Source organism: Acanthochromis polyacanthus, chromosome 13, assembly GCF_021347895.1.
Source record: "Acanthochromis polyacanthus isolate Apoly-LR-REF ecotype Palm Island chromosome 13, KAUST_Apoly_ChrSc, whole genome shotgun sequence".
Classification (NCBI taxonomy): domain Eukaryota; kingdom Metazoa; phylum Chordata; class Actinopteri; family Pomacentridae; genus Acanthochromis; species Acanthochromis polyacanthus.
This window is the reverse complement of record NC_067125.1, coordinates 5,361,137-5,379,543: the sequence shown is the minus strand read 5'-3', so window position 1 is coordinate 5,379,543 and position 18,407 is coordinate 5,361,137. Positions and strand designations below refer to the sequence as shown.

Sequence of the window (18,407 nt, the reverse complement as noted above, 5' to 3'; positions counted from 1 at the left end):
TGTTTTCTTGTCTGGTTTTGGTTCACTGATGTGAGAAAAAACTCCCTAGGGTCTAAAATATATATTTACTTCATTCTTCCTCCTGCATTTTATCTGTTCTTTGTGCTGTTTAACTGGAAAAAAAATCTCTTTTGACTAATTTAACATCTTGATTAGTTTCACATAAACACAAGAGCCAGAATTTGTTAGATAAATTTCCGACCGACAAACATCCAGAGCAGATTCGATCCCACCAATAAACTCTGACGTCTCACTAAATGAACACAATAACCTGCTGTATTTCTAATTACCCAAGGGAATAAACTGCTTGAATTTTCTCTGCACTCTCTGTTCTGAGATAAATTTAAGTCACATAATATTAAAGATGTGTTTAGAGTTAATTAAACCTCATTTTCAGCCCCCTTTTGAGAATATAACATCTAAAAGGTGGTTTGCAGTGTCTGCATTGACTGCATTTTTGATTGATAGGTGACTTAAATTATCGATTTATTACCAAAAAATTCTTTTAATCAAGTAATCACCTCAGCTTAAACGTTCCAGTGTAAAATATCATGATGGAAATTTTCACTTTTTAGCCTCGAAACCAGGGCCAGCCACTGGCATAAACACTCTATGCCGTTGTTTATAGCCACATCCACTAGAGGGGGCCACACCACAATAAGTGTGTGATTTGCATTTTGTCCCTGTCTTTATTCCAATAAAACATAAATCTGTTAATGCTGTTAATCATGTGCATATGTGTTTTAAACCAATTACAAGCTGTGCACGTGATTTGGTAGTTGCCCTGTGCATGTTTTGGGGCCACAAAAAAAAATCTTGCTTAGGGCCACCAAAGTCCTCGGGCCGGCCCTGCTCGAAACCTAAAATACAACTGCCAAAACCTCACAACCTGCACTACTACCTGTCAGATGGTGAACTGTTTTTATCTTTGATTTTTATCTATTCATACATTCTGGAGGCTGCAGTCTTTGGTGATTTCCTGTACTTAAAACTGCAGTAGTACAAGTTAAAATACTTCATGTACTTTTAAAATCTAGGCTTTCATAAAAATGTTGATATTTGATTTGTAGAATCTATAGTTTACTAATTCTTGGCATTTCTAGTTGGGTTATTCCATCTCAAATTATCAAATTTTTGGAACAGTTTCTACTGGACTGTCTCTGATTTGCCTAAAGTTTTATTTTTACGTACAAATATTTCTAAAGATATTCAACACCATCAGATAGCATTTTTCATGTCCAGAAATGATAATAAAAGCAAATCAGAGGTGGTCAAGCAGAAATAGTTTTAAAAATTGCTGGTTTTAGATGGATAAACCCTGTTCTAAGATATATAAACTTCAGGTGTAATGTTAATGAACGGTTGTTCGTTCTGTCTCTGTAGGAATCGTATCCCAGACTGCACTGGGGCAGGAAAGGCACCGACAGACAGGAAGTACAAGGAGAAACCGCTACCTGGTAAATATGACAGCAAAACAATCAGTGGAACTGCAGATATTCTTCAAAATAGTTAATTTATTCTCTGTTTTCAGCAGTTTATGGGAGTTTAAACGCCTCTACATGTTTAATTCGTCTGTAATTTATGAAGGGAATCGAAAAAATTGCAGAAAACAAAAAAAAACGTTTGAAGTCAGAATCTTATCGTGGCAGACTCTTTAACAAGTTGGTTTATAGTTATTATTCTGTTTCAGCAGGTGGTCCTGGAGCTCGTAAGAAGCAGTTCCTAAAGAGTCTGGTCAGAGCTCATTAGGGCTGGGCCTGAATATCCAAATGTCCGTTCGCTACGGCAGTATTTTGGTATCCCAATATTCGAATAGTCACGCTTCACTTCGTTGCATAAACACAAGACAAGATGCTGAAGACCTCCGCTGTTTGGGAATTCTTCAGTTTAACTGAAGACAAAACGAAGGCAAAATTTGGACCCGGAAGACCAGACGAATGGATCTGAATATTCGGGCCGTCTCCGCCACAAGCCCCGCCCCCTGTTGGATGTTACGGGGCGGAACGAACATTCGGATATTCGTCTTTAATAGCGCCCGAATATCCGGAGGCCAGAAACCACTATTCGGGCCAGTCCTAGAGCTCATAATCAAGATTTGAACCGGAGACTTTCTTCTGACATTTACACTAAACTTTCATCTGTCAGATTGCCCCATACTGATGTATTTTCTACCCCAGACTCTTTGTTTTTGGGATTATCTTGACATTTATTGTTACCATCCATTTGTTACGTCTGCAGCGCATTACTGTCTCCACGGATGCAGCACAAAAATAGCAGTGGAACCTTTTCATCTCCTTTAAATCAGGGCAAATTATTCTGCAACTCGTCGTCTTTATGTCGCAGTGTTGAGACGCTGCTCAGATAAACAAATAAAAAAGTTTCACACATGGGTGATTGTGACGGACTCGATCAAGAACCTGATGAACTGATGGAAGCTGTTGAAGAAGCAGAACAGAGCAGCTCTGTCTGTTTACTGCCAGTCAGATCTTACCTCGGTTCTTCCATCTGTTTCTACAAACATCTCACTTTTCCCTCATAACCTCTCCAGTTTTTCTCGTTTTAATCCATCTGTGTTTTTTTATCAGTTTCAGCCAAAACACTCTCAGAGCTTCACATCCATCATATTTCCTCCTGGTAATGAATTCCAGGCTTGTTTGTCAGTTGTTCTTGGAGAAAATTGAAGCTGTGGTTTCTGCTGATAAGGAGAACTGAGGAGGAGTCATGTGGTGATTTGGTTTTTCTTAGATGTTTTTATTGTGTTGTTTGGGAACAGAACCGCTGGGATTGATTTGATCGAGTTATGAACACTTTGTCAGGTCTGATTACATGAGTCTGAAGATGCCAACAGTTTGTTTTGTTGTTGACGTCCTCTGTGGTGGAAACAATATTCTCACTTCAGCTGCCGCCTTGAAATCTGTATTTTAAGGTATAATCAGGTTTATTCCAACAACAGTGAGTGCATACAGATTTTATTATTCACTTTGTAAATGCTTCCATCACAGATACTAACAAAAACCCATCAACTCGACCAGACTTCTATACAACAACTAAAAACCTCATAAGTCTAACTTTACTTCCACAAAGACACAGTGGACTGAAACCTGGCGTTAGAACCAGAGCTGATGTGAGTCTGGCAGCCATTCTCTGCTGTGAATGAACCAGCTGTTCTCAGCCAATCAACCAGTTAACCTGATAGAGCAGCTGGCATCACACGCCTCCAGCTGCTGCTCAGGAAACCTGCTACAGAAAATGGTTCATTTACAGCCGCCCACTGAAGCTACTGCTGCCAGGGGGATATCATTTACAGCACAAACTTTTGCAAAAGATAGTTCCAACAAGGATGAGTCTTGGAGTTACTGAGTAGTTTTAAAGTAATGTTTTGATTAAACAATGACTAAATTGTAAATATTTGCACCAATTTCTCTTAAATCTTAAAAACCCTCATTATGCACAACCCCTGACATGTTATTGAATCTCTTTAATCATGATTGTAATGTGTAAATTGCCACTAAAACAGTTTTAAAACAATCTATTACCAGATTTTCAGCTTTCTCCTTGAACTAATCATGTGTGCTGTGCGGTTCATTCAGGAAATTTAAAAAAAAAATCTAAGCACAAAATCTGATAATATCGTCAAAGTGAAGACAGTTTGCACCGGATTCTGTAAAAAACTGAAAATTCAAATTCTTCGGTAGTGTAGTTGGTGTTTTCACAGAGCAGACAAGAAGAAGAAGAAGAAGAGATATTTAAAGGAAAATCAAACCAACTGGATGAATAAAATAAATGCAGCTCGGCTCAGAAACAGTGAACAGAGGAGCAGGTTGTTGGAGATACATCCAGCATGGTGAAACTTCTTTCTACAGATGATGAACAGAGACTCAAAACTGGACTGAAATAGTGTGAAAATGACTCAAAATGTTTGTAAAAAAACTCAAAACTTTTAACTCAAGTCATTTTGAACCAATTTTGGTTATTTTTGAACTAGTTTCAAGTAATTTTTGTACAGTTTTTTAGTAATTTTGGACAATTCTTGTGTCAGCTTGGACAGGTTTTGGGCAACTGTGCGTTAAATTTTACAAATTTCAAATAATTTTGGACACTTTTGCACTAAGAGGACAATAAAATAAAAGCAGCATGGGTCAAAACAGTGAACAGAGGAGCAGGTTGTTGGAGACACATCCAGCATGGTGAAACTTCTTTCTACAGATGATGAGCAGAGCAGAAGGGAAAGGTTTGTAGAGACTAGAGTTAAATATCTATAGTATGGAATAATCACATTACATTTTCTTGATTTCTGTCATTGGAACTGTGTCATGCTGCACAGAGGACATGTCAGAGGGTCAGTTTGAAACAGCATGTCACAGTTAATGAGGTTATCATTCATTAGTGTCAAACAGACAGTTGTGACCTCACTGTTCTCATATATATAAATATATATATATAAATACCGTGGATAAACGGGGCTGTCAGCCGCCTCCTCGTCGGTGTTTTTCAGGTTGTTTTTCCGTCGATCTCAGGAGAGTCGAACGGTTCGGCTTCCCGCCAGACAAATTACACCGCCGACGTCTGAGTGTTTGTGTTCCTGAATGAAATCCAAACAGACGCAGGCAGCAGAGAAAAGACTCGACTGTGTGTTTTTTTCTGTCATTAACTCACGATTCAACTTACATCAGACAAAGAGTCTTTATCTGCGTTAATATTTATGACATTACTGTTGACACACACAAAGAAACAGCTCATGTTCATACATACTGACCTACTGACATGGAAATACAGTGAAAAGTGTTACATGGAAACCTGTAGTAAAGATGACGCAGAACAACATTTTATTTATTATATTTGTGCATAATGTACTAGTAGGTCATTAAATGTGTCACAATCTGTTGGTATACATTCAGTAAAAGTACTTTTAAGCAAACAGAAACACTCACATTTCATTTATTAAAGACTAGAATGGAGCAGAAACCAAAATTTTAAATCATTTTTGAAATTACAAAGTAGTTAAACAATTCTAACAGTGGCTATTTGAACTAGTTTCAAGTCATTTTGGACAATTCTTGAGCCAGTTTGGACGAGTTTTGGGGAATTTTGCACATCTCTTGTGTCTGTGGAAAACTCTCAAGTTATTTTAGACAAATTTTGGACAATTTTAGACTGACTGAGATTAATGTAAAACACAGTGGATGAATAAAATGAATGCGGCATGGCTCAAAAACGGTGAACAGAGGAGCAAGTTGTTGGAAGATACATTCAGCATGGTGAAACGTCTTTGCAGAGTTGATTAAAAATGTTCCAAAATGACTAAAGAACTCGTCCGCAATGATTGAAATTGTCTGTATCGATTCAGAATGTGTCATTTCAAACGAAATTTGAGTCATTTTGAACTAGTCTCAAGTCATTTTGGAGATTTCTTGAGCCAGTTTGGACGAGTCTTGGGGAATTTTGCACATTTTTTTGTTTCTGTGGACAACACTCAAGTTATTTTAGACAAATTTGCGACATCATCTTTTGCCAATTTACAATCAGGTCCTTTCAAAACTCCCCAAAAGAACTACTCAGCAGACTCATGCTAATGACCACCATTAGCACACGAGGGCTCAGTGACATCTGTGCATTTCAACGACCCCCACCGATACTCACAACCACCATCGTTGAGTAGTCAGACGAGTTTTGGTATCGGTCGTTGGAATAATAGCCCTGGACACACCTCACAGAGGTTAAAAGCTGAGGCAACACCAACCACCACCAGAACTGAAGAAGCCTCTTGGATGAGAAGTGAAACGTCTTCAAGGATCTTTCTTAAAATCCAGTGGATTGATTTAAGCTACTTTGGATAACCATGACCTGGATGAATGAGAGACTACACAGACGGGTGTCCTTCTTCGTTAAGGTGAAGGAAGACTGCTGAATCCTGTCCTGAGGAACTGGTTCTCCTGTGTTGAGCCATACGCTTCTTAAGTGGCTGTTTGGTTTCCCCTATGTAGAGATCTGAGCATTCCTCGCTGCATTTAACTGCAGACACCAGGTTGCTCTTCTGGCTGGGTGTTGTGGGGTCTTTTGGGTGGACCAGTCTTTGCCTAAGGGTGTCATTTGGCTTAAAAAAGACGGGGGTCTGGTGTTTGTTGAAAATCCTTCTCAGTTTTTCAGACACACCAGACACATATGGGATCACGATGTTGTTGTGCCTGCTCTCCACACACAGTTCAGTGTGTTTCTGCTGCATTATACCAAAAGCCCAGCTGTGAGAATGCAATTCTGCATTTTTAGAGGAATTAAAAAGCTTTTCAGAGCCTGGATAGCTCAGTTGGTAGAGCATCAGACTTTTAATCTGAGGGTCCAGGGTTCAAGTCCCTGTTAAGGTGAGAAGATCTTTAAGGTGACTGAATCATAAACTGACAACATAATGAATATTTGGATGGAGTTCTGTCACAGAACGCTGCATTTGGTGTGTGTTGTTGCATAGAGAGTCACTGTAAATATGACTTTATTTATGTCAAATTACTCACTGATCTTTAAGCCTCTTTCAGACATGTTGAACGTAGCATAGCTGGCTTAATCAATATTCATTATTTGAGTGTAATTCTGCATCTTTAGAGGAAATAAAACACTGTTCAGAGCCTGGATAGCTCAGATAGGTAGAGCATCAGACTTTTAATCTGAGGGTCCAGGGTTCAAGTCCCTGTTCAGGCAGCACAAGTTTTAAGATGCTTGAGCTGCAGATTAAAGACAATAGAAACATATGAGAACTCACCACAGCTTCATTCTAGGAACTTTGATGTCCATCAAGGTAGCTTGTTAAGGTGGATTTGTGGGTCAAAGGCAGGAGGATGGAGGAGACTGAAAATAGAGAAATGAGACCAGAGTTGATGGAGCTCACATCTTTAGAGGAAATAAAAAGTTTTTCAGAGCCTGGATAGCTCAGTTGGTAGAGCATCAGACTTTCAATCTGAGGATCCAGGGTTCAAGTCCCTGTTCAGGTGAGAAGATCTTTAAGGTGACTGAAAAATAAACTGGCAACATAAGACACATCTGGATGGAGTTCAGTCACAGATGTCTATCACAAAATGCTGCACTTTGTGTGTGTTGTTGCACAGAAAGTCACTGCAAATATGATTCTGTTATTTATGTCAAATTACTCACTGATTTTAAAGCCTCTTTCAGACATGTTGAACGTAGCATAGCTGTCTTAATCAATATTCATTATTTGAGTGTAATTCTGCATCTCTAGAGGAAATAAAAAGTGTTTCAGAGCCTGGATAGCTCAGATAGGTAGAGCATCAGACTTTTAATCTGAGGGTCCAGGGTTCAAGTCCCTGTTCAGGTGTTGTAGATTTTAAGATGATAGACGAGAGAGTTTTGAGATGCTTGAGCTGCAGATTAAAGACAAGAGAAACATATGAGAACTCACCACAGCTTCTTGACCTTCATTCGAGGAACTTCGACATCCTTCAAGGTAGCTTGTTAAGGTGGGTTTATGGGTCAAAGGCAGGAGGATGGAGGAGACAAAGAGGCTGAAAATAGAGAAATGAGTAGATGGAGCTCCCTCTGGGAAAAATGATAGACATTACAAACTGTATCACTGCAAATATATAAGCCTGCTCTACATGACACATATATCTTTCAGAAAGCAACATCAGTTATGAGTACAAGAGTCAAGAGTTTGTTGAAGCTGCTTTGTGGAAAAGGTCTCTGAACCCCGAAACCTTCAGATAAAAGATCTGATGCTCTAATCTGGAGTGTTTCTGCTGCAATACATGGAAATCACAAATGTAAGAATGGACTTTTGTGTTTTGAGAGGAAACAAGACAGTTTCAGAGCCTGGGTAGCTCAGTTGGTAGAGCATCAGACTTTTAATCTGAGGGTCCAGGGTTCAAGTCCCTGTTCAGGCAAGAATAGTTTCAAAATGCTGCAGATTAAAAACAAGAGAAACACAGGAGGGCTCACCACAGCTTTATTTGAGGAACTTTGACATCCTTTAAGGTGGATTTGTGGGTCAAAGGATGGAGGAGACAAAGAGGCTGAAAATAGAGAAATGAGTTGATGGAGCTCCCTCTGGTAAAAATGAAACCTTCAGATTAAAGGACTGATGTTTCTGCTGCATTATAGCAAAAGCCCAGATGTGAGTGTAATGCTCCATCTTTAGAGAAAATAAAGAGCTTTTCAGAGCCTGGATAGCTCAGTCGGTAGAGCATCAGACTTTTAATCTGAGGGTCCAGGGTTCAAGTCCCTGTTCAGGTGATGCAGGCTTTAAGATGCTTGAGCCAACATCATCCACTTTCAACAAAGCAAACTGTGTTAAAGACACTCCATGCTATACTGTATGTTGGTCAAAGAAAATGTCTCCAAATTAGGTGGTGGTTTATACCAGAGCTTCATGTCTTTATCATTTATCTGATGATGTCTCACATCTTTTATATGTCACTGAGACCAAAAAGAGGATTCCCCACTTCCCAGCAGCCTCGTCTCTCCATTTTAGGAACTAAGACGTCCTTCAAGGTGACACGTTAAAGTTCATTTGTGGGTCAAAGGCAGGAGGATGGAGGAGACAAAGAGGCTGAAAATAGAGAAATGAGATGAGCATTATAGCAAAAGCCCAGATGTGAGTGTAATTCTGCATCTTTAGAGGAAATAAAATGCTTTTTCGACACAAACTTTCTACAAGAGAAATGTCTTTGTAGGTTCTCATTCATCCAGGTCATGGTTATCCAAAGTAGTTTAAATCAATCCACTGGACTTTAAGAAAGTCCTTGAAGACGTTTCACCTCTCGTCCAAGAGGCTTCTTCAGTTCTGGTGGTGGTTGGTGTTGCCTCAGCTTTTAAACCTCTGTGAGGTGTGTCCAGGGCTATTATTCCAACGACCGATACCAAAACTCATCTGACTACTCAACGATGGTGGTTGTGAGTATCGGTGGGGGTCGCTGAAATGCACAAATGTCACTGAGCCCTCGTGTGCTAATGGTGGTCATTAGCATGAGTCTGCTGAGTAGTTCTTTTGGGGAGTTTTGAAAGGACCTGATTGTAAATTGGCGAAAGATGATGTCGCAGACATCATTCAGAGATGGCTTCTCTACTTTGACATGGATGGCTTCTTTCACTCCTCTCTCAAACCATCTGTCCTCCCTGTCCAAAATCTGAACATTGGTGTCCTGAAACGAGTGTCCTTCTTACTTAAGGTGAAGGAAGACTGCTGAATCCTGTCCTGAGGAACTGGCTCTCCTGTGTTGAGCCATGTGCTTCTTAAGTGGCTGTTTGGTTTCCCCTATGTAGAGATCTGAGCATTCCTCCCTGCATTTAAGTGCATACTCAATCCAAAAAGGGCAAAATGTTGTCCTGTACATCCTCTCTGGTGAACTTGATGTTGCTGTCCACAGAGTTGATGTGTTCAGTGAAAGTTTGCACCTCATGAATTCTGATCTTGACCCATGTGTCATCCACGTATCGGAACCAGTGGCTCGGTGTTTCTCCGTTGAACGAGGTCAGGGCCCTGTGTTCCATTTCTTCCATGTATAGATTGGCCACAATAGGAGACACTGGCGAGTCCATGGCACATCCATGTTTCTGCCTACAGGCAGAGGTCCAAAAGTTGGCAAATCTGGTCTGGGTTGAGGTTTGTTCTGTCGCTGAGGGTGTTGTCTTGTAGAAGCTGTTGTCTCACTGTCTCCACCGCCTCCATTGTGGGAACACATGTGAACAGGGAGGTGACATCTTGGGATACCATGGTCTCATCTGTATCCAGTCTCAGTCCTCTCACCTTTTCCACAAAGTCCATGGAGTTCTGTACATGGTGAGGATTCTTCCCTACCAACGGGGCCAAGATGGTGGCTACATGTTTGGCGATGTTGTAGGTGACAGAGTTAATGCTGCTAACGATAGGTCTGAAGGGGGCTCCTTCTTTAGCTCTAAGATGCTTGAATCAACATCTTCAACTTTCAACAAAGTAAACTGTGTTAAAGACACTCCATGCTATACTGTATGTCGGTCAAAAAAATGACTCCAAATGTGGTGGTTTATACCAGAGCTTCATGTCTCTATCATTTATCTGATAATGTCTCACCTCTTTTATACGTCACTGAGACCAAAAAGAGGATTCCCCACTTCCCAGCAGCCTCGTCTCTCCATTTTAGGAACGTTGACGTCCTTCAAGGTGACGCGTTAAAGTTCATTTGTGGGTCAAAGGCAGGAGGATGGAGGAGACAAAGAGGCTGAAAATAGAGAAATCAGATGATGGAGCTCCCTCTGATGAGGTGAAAACCTTCAGATTAAAGGTCTGATGCTCACACTTCAGTGTGTTTCTGCTGTATTATACCAAAAGCAAAGATGTGAGAATGTAATTCTGCATCTTTAGAGGAAATAAAAAGCTTTTCAGATGAAGCAACAGGCTTCTTAAAAATCAGACATCCTCACCTGTAAGTCATTATTTTAAAGCAACGTCTGTTAAATATGTTGCAGCTACAAAATTTGTTCATGGGTTCATTCCAGCCTGCTGCTGTATTTTAGGATCTCTGTTGGACTACTATGCAGTCTCAGATGTCAAAACTAAATTTTGTGTTTGAAAATGGAAAATTAGGCTTCTTACAGCCTTTAATAATTCTGCATTTTGAGATGGAACGCAAAGTTTCTCAGAGCCTGGATAGCTCAGTCGGTAGAGCATCAGACTTTTAATCTGAGGGTCCAGGGTTCAAGTCCCTGTTCAGGCAAAAAGATCTTTAAGGTGACTGAATCATCAACTGATAACATAAGGCACATTTGGATGGAGTTCAGTCACAAACTTCCACCACAAAATGCTACACTTTGTGTGTGTTGTTGCACAGTAAGTCACTGTAAATATGACTTTGTTATATATGTCAAATTACTCACTGATATTTAAGCCTCTTTCAGACATGTTGAACGTAGCATAGCTGTCTTAATCAATATTCATTAATTAACATTGTTACAGTAATCACAATAGTAAGAATGTACTTTTGCATTTTGAGAAGAAATGCCACTTTTCAGAGCCTGGATAGCTCAGTTGGTAGAGCATCAGACTTTTAATCTGAGGGTCCAGGGTTCAAGTCCCTGTCCAAGTGAGAAGAGTTTTAAGATGATAGAACAGACATTACAAACTCTACCACTGCAAATATATAAGTCTGCTCTACATGATACGTATCTTTTTCAGAAAGCAACATCAGTTATAAGTACAAGAGTCAGAGTTTGTTGAAGCTGTTTTGTGGAAAAGGTCTCTGAACCCCGAAACTCTCTACAAGAGAAATGCTTTAACTTCCTCTCACTTGGCCATGATTTGTTGTTCCAAATGACGCTGAGATGAGCAGAACAGAGTTGATGGTAACTTACAGTAAATGTTTCCTTCTTAAAGCTTTGTGTCGTGTCTCTTTTGTTCATCACGACTGCTATAAAGTCTTCTGTAAAGGATCCACCTCTACATCCTCACTCCTCTCTCCTCCAGATGAATTCTTGGTACAAAGAGCTTTATTTCAGAAGAAATGAGAAGAACCTTCTGTCTTTCTGATTAATCTCTCCTTTAATTACCTCCTCCTTGCTGTTTTCTTTCCTTCCTTTGTTTTCTACCTGAATCTTCATCTCCTTATTTTGCTCAGCTGCTTCTTTATATTTCTTATCTCCTACTTGAAGCTACTTTTTCTTTCCAAATCTCCCTCCTTCTTTTCCTTCTCTTATTTGTACAGACTCTGCTTCTCCACACCAGCGGTATACTAATACATTTTGAGACACATTTTGCTGTATTTACTTTGTAATTTGTTTTGTATGTTGGATTTTTACGCCAATCTTGAACTTTACAGAACTTATTAAGACACCAAATCAATCTGTTGTGACTTTAATCACTTGTTGGTGATTAAGGCTTCTTAGGGCCTTAGATAGTTCTCCATTTGAGATGGAATGACAAGTTCCTCAGAGCCTGGATAGCTCAGTCGGTAGAGCATCAGACTTTTAATCTGAGGGTCCAGGGTTCAAGTCCCTGTTCAGGTGATGCAGGCTTCAAGATGCTGGAGATTAAAGACGTGAGTAATATAGGAGGACACACCACAGCTTCATTCTGGGGACTTTGATGCCGTTCAAGGTAGCTTGTTAAGGTGGATTTATGGGTCAAAGGCAGGAGGATGGAGGAGACAAAGAGGCTGAGAAATGGGATGATAGAGCTCCCTTCGATAAAATGAAAATCTTCAGATTAAAGGTCTGATGCTCACAGTTCAGTGTGTTTCTGCTGCATTATACCAAAATCCCAGATGTGAGAATGTAATTCTGCATGTTTAGAGGAATTAGAAAGCTGTTCAGAGCCTGGATAGCTCAGTCGGTAGAGCATCAGACTTTTAATCTGAGGGTCCAGGGTTCAAGTCCCTGTTCAGGTGAGAAGAGTTTTAAGATGCTTGAGCTGCAGATTTAAAACAAGAGAAACCTATGAGGACTCACCACAGCTTCATTCTCGGAACTTGACTTCCTTCAAGGTAGCTTTCTAAGGTGGGTTTGTGGGTCAAAAGTAGGAGGATGGAGGAGACAAAGAGACTGAAAATAGAGAAATGAGATGATACAAGAGTTGATGGAGCTCACTGTGGTAAAAATGAAACCTTCAGATTAAAGGACTGATGTGTTTCTGCTGCATTATAGTAAAAGCCCCGATGTGAGTGTAATGCTCCATCTTTAGAGAAAATAAAAAGCTTTTCAGAGCCTGGATAGCTCAGTTGGTAGAGCATCAGACTTTTAATCTGAGGGTCCAGAGTTCAAGTCCTTGTTCAGGCAATGCAGGCTTTAAGATGCTTGAATCAACTTTGTCCACTTTCAACAAAACAAACTGTGGTAAAAGTATATGCTGTATGTCGGTCAAAGAAAATGTCTCCGAAGGTGGTGGTTTATACCAGAGCTTCACGTCTTTATCATTTATTTGATGATGTCTCACCTCTTTTATACGTCACTGAGACCAAAAAGAGGATTCCCCACTTCCCAGCAGCCTCGTCTCTCCATTTTAGGAACTAAGACGTCCTTCAAGGTGACACGTTAAAGTTCATTTGTGGGTCAAAGGCAGGAGGATGGAGGAGACAAAGAGGCTGAAAATAGAGAAATTAGATGATGGAGCTCCCTCTGATGAGGTGAAAACCTTCAGATTAAAGGTCTGATGCTCACACTTCAGTGTGTTTCTGCTGCCTTATACCAAAAGCAAAGATGTGAGAATGTAATTCTGTATCTTTAGAGGAAATAAAAAGTTTTTCAGAGCTTGGATAGCTCAGTTGGTAGAGCATCAGACTTTTAATCTGAGGGTCCAGGGTTCAAGTCCCTGTTCAGGCAAAAAGATCTTCAAGGTGACTGAATCATCAACTGATAACATAAGGTGCATTTGGATGGAGTTCAGTCACAAACTTCCACCACAGAATGCTGCACTTTGTGTGTGTTGTTGCACAGAAAGTCACTGTAAATATGACTTTGCTATATATGTCAAATTACTCACTGATCTTTAAGCCTCTTTCAGACATGTTGAACGTAGCATAGCTGGCTTAATCAATATTCATTAATTAACATTATTACAGTAATCACAACAGTAAGAATGTACTTTTGCATCTTGAGAAGAAATGCAACTTTTCAGAGCCTGGATAGCTCAGTTGGTAGAGCATCAGACTTTTAATCTGAGGGTCCAGGGTTCAAGTCCCTGTTCAGGTGAGAAGAGTTTTAAGATGCTGGAGATTCAAGACAAGAGAAACATAGGAGGGCTCACCACAGCTTCATTCTCGGAACTTTGACGTCCTTCAAGGTCGCTTGTTAAGGTGCATTTATGGGTCGGAGGATGGAGGAGACAAAGAGGCTGAAAATAGAGAAATGGAATGATGGAGCTCCCTCCGATAGGGTGAAAACCTTCAGATTAAAGGTCTGATGCTCACAGTTCAACGTGTTTCTGCTGCCTTTTACCAAAAGCCCAGATGTGAGAATGTAATTCTGCATCTTTAGAGAAAATAAGAAGCTGTTCAGAGCCTGGATAGCTCAGATGGGTAGCGCATCAGACTTTTAATCTGAGGGTCCAGGGTTCAAGTCCCTGTTCAGGTGAGAAGAGTTTTAAGATGCTTGAGCTGCAGATTAAAGACAAGAGAAACATATGAGGACTCACCACAGCTTCATTCTCGGAACTTGATGTCCTTAAAGGCAGCTTGTTAAGGTGGGTTTGTGGGTCAAAGGCAGGAGGATGGAGGAGACAAAGAGACTGAAAATAGAGAAATTCGATAATTGAAGAGTTGATGGAGCTCACTGTGGTACAAATGAAACCTGTAGATTAAAGGATTGATGTGTTTCTGCTGCATTATAGCAAAAGCCCCGATGTGAGTGTAATTCTGCATCTTTGGAGGAAATAAAAAGCTGTTCAGAGCCTGGATAGCTCAGTCGGTAGAGCATCAGACTTTTAATCTGAGGGTCCAGGGTTCAAGTCCCTGTTCAGGCAACGCAGGCTTTAAGATGCTTGTGTCTACTACTCATCTCTCTTCTAGATAAACTCCAGGAACAGACTGATCAGACAAAGAGCTTTGGAACAGAGAAATGAGAAGATGTTAGTGTTCGATGTCTTCACCATCTAACAGTCATGTTCTGTTTTTCTGAATGATCCCTAATGTCCTCCTTTATCTCTTTCCTTCCTTTGTTTTCTACCTGAATCATCACCTCCTTTATTTTGATCCTTTATCTCATATTTTTCATTTTCTCCCTCCTTCCTTACATTCCTTGCATACTTTGCTTCCTCATATATTACACACTAACATTAATATTATTGCATTCAATGCACATTTTGACTATATTAACTTTGTATTTTTTTTTGTATATTCTATTTCGAAGACGATGTTTCATTTTACAGAACTTTCTCTGACACTAAATCATCTCCTGATCTACTTCAGACTCCATCAGACTCAGTTTGATTAACATCAGAGTGACGTCCAGAGTTTGATGCCTGTAAATGTGATGTCAGTAAAGCTATTTTGTCTTCTTCTTTTGATTAATCTCAGCAGCGATATCATAAACATTGTCTCTGATAGCTGTAGTCGGTGGATCGAGTCATCTTGAGGAGGGCTGCTGGTTGCCACAGCAACAGCTGCCATAGCTGTTGCCTCACAATAAACAAATAAACACATAAACAGGAGACAACAGAGGAACAGCAGATCTCATAACAGCCAAGTAAACCTTATTTCCCAGGATGCATTAGCTCCTGTCCAGGGTCATTGCTGCTGCTAAATGCGATTGGACGGTATGCTAATGCGACGCCGCGGCTGCTGCAGGAACAAACAATGTTTCCATGACGCTGGATGCAGAGTGACCTGAGTGTTTACGATCAGAGACTCTGCTGCAAAGCCACAATAATAAATAACACGCCGAGGACAAGTGAAGGTGGCAGACACACTGCTTTTATCTGTCACCGCTGTTACCCTCAGCATCAAGGTTTCTGGTGACTCTAGAAAACAAAACCTCCTGGACTCACTGACATCCCACGATGTGACAGGAAACACTCAGGGTTACTGTCAGGGTCAGTAAGAACCAAAAAATTAGAGATGAAACACAAAAAAGTCCTCTTTTCTGTAGGCAGAGTGCCTGTAAAGTGATGCTTGTGTTTTCCTCTTCAGCTTTTCATCTGTCACTTCATGTGGGCACCTAAATGACTAAATAATAATAATAATGTTTGTCTTAAGAGTGCTTTTCAAAACAGAAGCTACAAAGTGCTTCACAAGGACAGCAAACAAAACATATAAAATATGGATGAAGGTTCTGTGGCTGGATGTGCACAACGCATTTCAGTATTTTCCATAAATATATGCATAACTGAAATAACTCCAGCAACCACTTTGTAACATTTGTCTTGGAGGATTTTAATGCACTCAACAGCTTCAAGCTGACCACATCAGCCAGCTAAAAAGTAAAAAGTGCTGAAGCAAAAACAAAACATCTTCATAACTTAAATTATCCATTCACTGAACAGAATTACAATCAGACACTAAATTCTCTATTAAATGTCAAAACAATCCACGTGACTAAAAACTCAACAGCTTTACAAACTCTAACATTAAACTCTCCACAAGGATCCAAAATAAGTTGGACTTCTACATGAGAGCTTTAATTATTCTTCATCTACTTCCTGAACAGTTTGCTCAATAAAAAAGACAAAAAACAACATTTTCAGCTGAACTAAAGACAGACTTTGTGATTTTTCTGCTCACATGTTGTCTTCTTGTAAACTTACTCTTTCAAATAAATATCTGCCAGACCCCCTGGAAACCAGCGTTTGTCCTGTTTTTGCTCCTCGGTGACCCCAGACAGCCGGTTGTAATGTTTTTTGAGCAGCACACCATACTATGACGTTTTTACAGTGAAGGTTCTACTGTGGAACCAGTTTGACATGTTCAGATGTTCTATGTGTGAAAACTCAGAAATTTCAGGTATCAGAAGGTGGTTTTCAACTTTCTTTGTTAAATTTCTGCTTAAACTTTAAACTAAATTTCCCTCACTAAGCCAGCCCTCTGGACTTCCAGTAAGCTGTGTTCCTATCGGCTGTCCAGGTGGCTGCTTGGTGTCATCAGGAACACCTGAGCAGCTCAGTGTCTTCCTGCTTTATGTCTGCAGTCAAACATTTCCTCTGCTTCTCTTCACTGAACCGGGTTTGCTCCGTTGCTTTAGTTTGTTCTTTAGGCATTGGCTTGCAGCTTCCAGCAGTAAAATCCTCTTTAATGTGTTTCTTGGTGTGTTTTAGGGCTTTGTACTGGATAGTTGTCTTGGTAAATGTGTTTTTTTAGCCACAGTTAGCACATGGTGCTAATGTGTGCAGTGGGCTTATTCCATCCCAAAACACCAAATATTCAGGAAGGTGGTTGCAGCACCATTTTCAATTTTACTGTGGGTGCTGGTGGTGGAAGATCATGATAAAAAAAGCTTTGTGTGCAAAATTACAGGCTTATACTCCCAATAATTTTTGAGTTATGGCATTTTCAAATTTTTACGAATTTAGGCCAAAATGCCCTCCCCGCAATCCTCGCCTGGAATTTTTAGGTTTTAAAATGCTTATATCTCTGCTTCTGGGTATCACAGAGACTTAAATTTTTCTCTCCAAGCTCTCTACATGTTTGTGATGACAACACACACACACTCAGGAGAAGTCTCTACAGAGCAGGGGGGCTTGCCCAAAATGTATAAATTATTTGTAAAAACCACTCGCAAGTAGGGTTAAGGGTGTTAAAAATACTAGAAATCTTACAGATTAATGTCTTAGCACCATTTAGTATTGCTCTAGACCAGACTGGCTTGTAACTTATACAGGGGGAGCCCTCTAAGCACATTGTTTAGAGAGATATGGACTGCTGAACATTTCCCCCCATGAAAAGTGCCTAATTTTCAAGGAAAATGCGGACCGGATTTTCACAAACCTGGCGTTCTCTAGAGTAAAAACGCAAACTGGATTTCCCCAAAGGTTGCATATTCCAATAACAGCCATAACAGCAAAGTGGAACTTTTTTTTTTTTTTTTGCCCTTGTGATATTTGGAGTGTGGCATGAGAGCATGTGCGTGTGTCTCACGGCCAAAGCGTGAGAGTTGGCAGCCTTGGATTTACACAGTGACAAATATCTATAGTCAGCCAACTTCGTCAGATAGCAACTGTGTGCTAAGTTAGCTAAGTTACCTTAAAATCTTGGATTCTGTTGAGTTCTGATGGATTAAACTGTAAGTAAAGTCTTCCACATTGTTTAAATCCACATCTGACCTCTCTCCTCATCTTCTTTTTGACTCGTTAAAAGGCAAAAAAAAAAAACAAAAACAAAAACAAAACACAATTCTCCCTTTTACATTTTAATTAATTAGCCGCTTCCTTTTGCTAACTTGCTAACCTGCTAACTGGTTTTGCCGTTCTGAGCCCGCTCTGCCTAGTAACGGTTGCTAACGTCGGATTGGAGCCGCAGCCATCTGGGGGCGGGGCTGAGGTGACGGTTTTTAACGTCTTCTTTTTTCTGGAGTTTTTGAAACATTCCCGATTTTGGCGAATCAAAAATGGAATTTGTTTACAACGAAATGTTCATTACGAATATTTATAGAGAAATATTCAAGGAAAATGGCGAGTTGGAGGCGCATTGAAGAGAGGATGTTGTTAGCTAACATGAAGCTAAAGCAGAGGACTAGCAGCCAACCGACTACACAGGTAATATCCGCTTTGTTGTGCCAAAAAACACAGTTTTACAATTATCCTCGGGTCTCTGCGTTAGTTTACCTGCACCGTGTCCTACAACAAAACCAAAGCAGGTGTTTTTACCTTTTGAAATCGCTTTAAAGGGACAATTAAACCCATATAAGTGTTGTGGTATTAGCTTCAACGTTTTTACTGCACAGCAAACAAACCATCAGTTCAGGTGGTCCTCAGTAGAAGATGCAGATTTTTGCAAGGCCTGTAGATA

General features: G+C 40.2%; 12 non-coding genes across 12 annotated transcripts; all 12 read left to right on the top strand.

Annotated features, from left to right (window-relative positions):
• The first annotated feature begins 6,289 nt into the window (after positions 1–6,289).
• On the top strand, positions 6,290–6,362 carry trnak-uuu (transfer RNA lysine (anticodon UUU)). Its single transcript has one exon. It is a non-coding gene; the product is annotated as a tRNA-Lys (tRNA).
• Positions 6,363–6,616: 254 nt separating this feature from the next.
• On the top strand, positions 6,617–6,690 carry trnak-uuu (transfer RNA lysine (anticodon UUU)). Its single transcript has one exon. It is a non-coding gene; the product is annotated as a tRNA-Lys (tRNA).
• Positions 6,691–6,907: 217 nt separating this feature from the next.
• Positions 6,908–6,980, top strand: trnae-uuc (transfer RNA glutamic acid (anticodon UUC)). Its single transcript has one exon. It is a non-coding gene; the product is annotated as a tRNA-Glu (tRNA).
• An 836-nt stretch (positions 6,981–7,816) lies between these two features.
• trnak-uuu (transfer RNA lysine (anticodon UUU)) lies at positions 7,817–7,889 on the top strand. The gene has a single exon. It is a non-coding gene; the product is annotated as a tRNA-Lys (tRNA).
• Positions 7,890–8,165: 276 nt separating this feature from the next.
• trnak-uuu (transfer RNA lysine (anticodon UUU)) lies at positions 8,166–8,238 on the top strand. Its single transcript has one exon. It is a non-coding gene; the product is annotated as a tRNA-Lys (tRNA).
• A 2,386-nt stretch (positions 8,239–10,624) lies between these two features.
• On the top strand, positions 10,625–10,697 carry trnak-uuu (transfer RNA lysine (anticodon UUU)). Its single transcript has one exon. It is a non-coding gene; the product is annotated as a tRNA-Lys (tRNA).
• Positions 10,698–10,993: 296 nt separating this feature from the next.
• On the top strand, positions 10,994–11,066 carry trnak-uuu (transfer RNA lysine (anticodon UUU)). The gene has a single exon. It is a non-coding gene; the product is annotated as a tRNA-Lys (tRNA).
• Positions 11,067–11,909: 843 nt separating this feature from the next.
• Positions 11,910–11,982, top strand: trnak-uuu (transfer RNA lysine (anticodon UUU)). The gene has a single exon. It is a non-coding gene; the product is annotated as a tRNA-Lys (tRNA).
• Positions 11,983–12,289: 307 nt separating this feature from the next.
• On the top strand, positions 12,290–12,362 carry trnak-uuu (transfer RNA lysine (anticodon UUU)). The gene has a single exon. It is a non-coding gene; the product is annotated as a tRNA-Lys (tRNA).
• Positions 12,363–13,220: 858 nt separating this feature from the next.
• Positions 13,221–13,293, top strand: trnak-uuu (transfer RNA lysine (anticodon UUU)). Its single transcript has one exon. It is a non-coding gene; the product is annotated as a tRNA-Lys (tRNA).
• A 296-nt stretch (positions 13,294–13,589) lies between these two features.
• trnak-uuu (transfer RNA lysine (anticodon UUU)) lies at positions 13,590–13,662 on the top strand. Its single transcript has one exon. It is a non-coding gene; the product is annotated as a tRNA-Lys (tRNA).
• A 696-nt stretch (positions 13,663–14,358) lies between these two features.
• trnak-uuu (transfer RNA lysine (anticodon UUU)) lies at positions 14,359–14,431 on the top strand. Its single transcript has one exon. It is a non-coding gene; the product is annotated as a tRNA-Lys (tRNA).
• Positions 14,432–18,407: the final 3,976 nt, after the last annotated feature.